The sequence below is a fragment of the Octopus bimaculoides genome, chromosome 11 (genome assembly GCF_046866305.1).
Source record: "Octopus bimaculoides isolate indiv1 chromosome 11, ASM4686630v1, whole genome shotgun sequence".
Lineage (NCBI taxonomy): Eukaryota > Metazoa > Mollusca > Cephalopoda > Octopoda > Octopodidae > Octopus > Octopus bimaculoides.
The window spans coordinates 41901050-41903749 of record NC_142938.1 but is presented as its reverse complement, the minus strand read 5'-3'; positions in this window follow the sequence as shown (position 1 = coordinate 41903749).

Sequence of the window (2700 nt, the reverse complement as noted above, 5' to 3'; positions counted from 1 at the left end):
TATATGCATATTTGCTTGTAAATAGAGTTGAGAAGGTGGAGGAGTAGGCGTAGGGGAAGAAGGAGGAGGAAAACATAGTGTTTAGAGAATTGGGTGGAATAGTGTAGATTAATATACAGGTGAATTATTATGCATATGTAAATATTTTTTATGATTGAGAATGAATGAATGTGTGTGTGTGTGTGTGTGTGTGTGTGTGTGTGTGTGTGTGTGTGTGAGTGAGTGAGAGAGAGAGAGAGAGAGAGAGAGAGAGAGGGAGAGAAAGGAGGGGAGAGAAACGGATAGGTAGGGAGCAGATGTACTCGTGCACGTGTGTGCAAATTGATCGATCGCTACGTTATCTGTACACACACACACACACGATATAAATGAGTGTCTGTGAGTGTGTGTGTGCGTGTGTATGTGTGTTACATGTATATAATATAAATATATATGTATGTATGTTTCTTGTGCTGTAAGAAGCTTGCTTCCCGACCACATGGTTCCAGGTTCAGTTTCACTTCTACTATAGCCTCAGGTCGACGAAAACCTTGTCAGTAGATTTGGTAGACGGAAACTGAAGGAAGCTCGTTGTATATATATATATATATATATATATATATATATATATATACTTTAATCCCCTGAGATCGCAGATATTGTTTCTGAATCTCTCTGATTCTTTAAATGTGCTAGCTTCCTGGTAATAAATCGATATTAATTAATATATGATTTTTTACCCTATGTTTTAATATATATATATATATATATATATATATATATATATATATATATATATATATATATATATATATATATATATATATATATATATATATATATATATATATATATATATATATATATATATATATATATATATATATAGGAGTGGGCATGTGGTAAGTAGCTTGCTTACGAGCCATATGGTTCCGGTTTCAGTCCCACTGCGTGGCACATTGGGCAAGTGTCTTCTACTATAGCCTCGGGGCGACCAAATCCTTGTGAGTGGATTTGGTAGACGGAAACTGAAAGAAACCCGTCCTATATATGTATATATATGTTTGTGTGTTTGTGGATGTGTGTGTATTTGTGTCTGTGTTTGTCCCCCACCACCGCTTGATAACTGTTATTGGTGTATTTACGTCTCTGTAGCCTAGCGGTTCGGCGAAAGACATCAATACGATAAGTATAAGGCTTTAAAAAATATAAGTATTGGGGTTGATATATTTGACTAAAAATTCTTCAAAAATTCCCCAGCATGGCACCACTCTGAAACAAGTAAAAAATAAAAGATATGTCAAAAGAGAGAGGGGGTGAAAGAAGGAGTGAAATTACATATATACACATGTACACACCCAACCACGCGCGCGCGCGCACACACACACACAAACACACACATACATGTATATTTGCATACATATTTGTATGGTTCAGGCACACAGTCACAGGAACACAGAGACACACTCGCGTGCTCACTCTTCCCACTACATTCATAAAGATCGCTCTCATCGCGAAACTCAAAGTATTAGCGAATGTACAATCGTTAAGCATGACTTGGAATACATATTCGCTGAATATATTTAGTATGAAGTAGTCTCTTTTGACTGCGCTCACCATCTTAGAATTATTCTGCTTGTCATAACGTTACTTAGCTCGTCCGTAACGCTTTCACGTGATTAGAGTAAAAGAGGGAGAAAGAAAATGGGGAGAGAGAAAAAGAGGATAAGGCGAAGAGTGAGTCAGAAAGAGAGAGAAAGAAAAAGAGGGAGAGAGAAAAGACGGAGAGAGAAGTGTCCATGACATGTGGTAGGAGGAACGTAATATTTATTACATGGTTAAAAAACTTAGTTGAAGGTAGTGATACAGAGGAGAATTAGGAATATAAATTTAGCAGAGGGGTGATGTTCTGATGGTGAGATTAAAGAAAGGCAGAGAGAGGGGGAGCGGGGTGAGAGAGGGAGATCGGGGAGAGAGAGTGGGAAGAGAGGGAGAGAGAGATGATGGTGGTAGTGGTGGAGGTGGCGATAGTGAATGCATAGTGAAAAGTAATTTCTTTTTTTTAAATGAACTAAGTTTTTTATATCACCTATCACTTAACGCATGTGCATCCCAAACTTGCCATTCACTTTAGAAAGAAACCAGTTTCCCGTTCGCCTGTCATATGCAATGATTATCAATAAATACAAGGGCAGACATTTGATAAAGTGGGTCTGTTCTTGCCTGAACCCTGTATTCGGCCATGGTCAGCTATATCTTGCATTCACAAGAGCTCGCAAATTATCTGATGTGAGAGTTAAAGCTATCAACACTGACTAACAAAGAAAAAGAAGAGGGAGAACTTATACGAAGAACATAGTCTGCGAAGAAGTGTTGAATTGAAAAGCATACGCAAATTGAAATGTGTATTGGCTCTGACCCATCGCCTTGGCTTATAAATTAGCAACGATGTAGTTTTCAGAGGATACCACGTTGCATTAAATTCTTACCTCCGTGAAATTCTGACCCCTACATTTTATATAAAAAATAATCTTTTTTACTACAAATTTTTTTGCTTTCTACATATGAAATTGTGACCATGTAAGTCTTAAAATGTAATTTTTTTCTGTTTATTGGGAAATGGAAAAATAAGAGTGAATATTCATTTTATGAATGCTGTGTATTAAGTCTATAAAATTGTGCATAAAGTATATAAAGTATATATATAAAGTGCATTAAGTA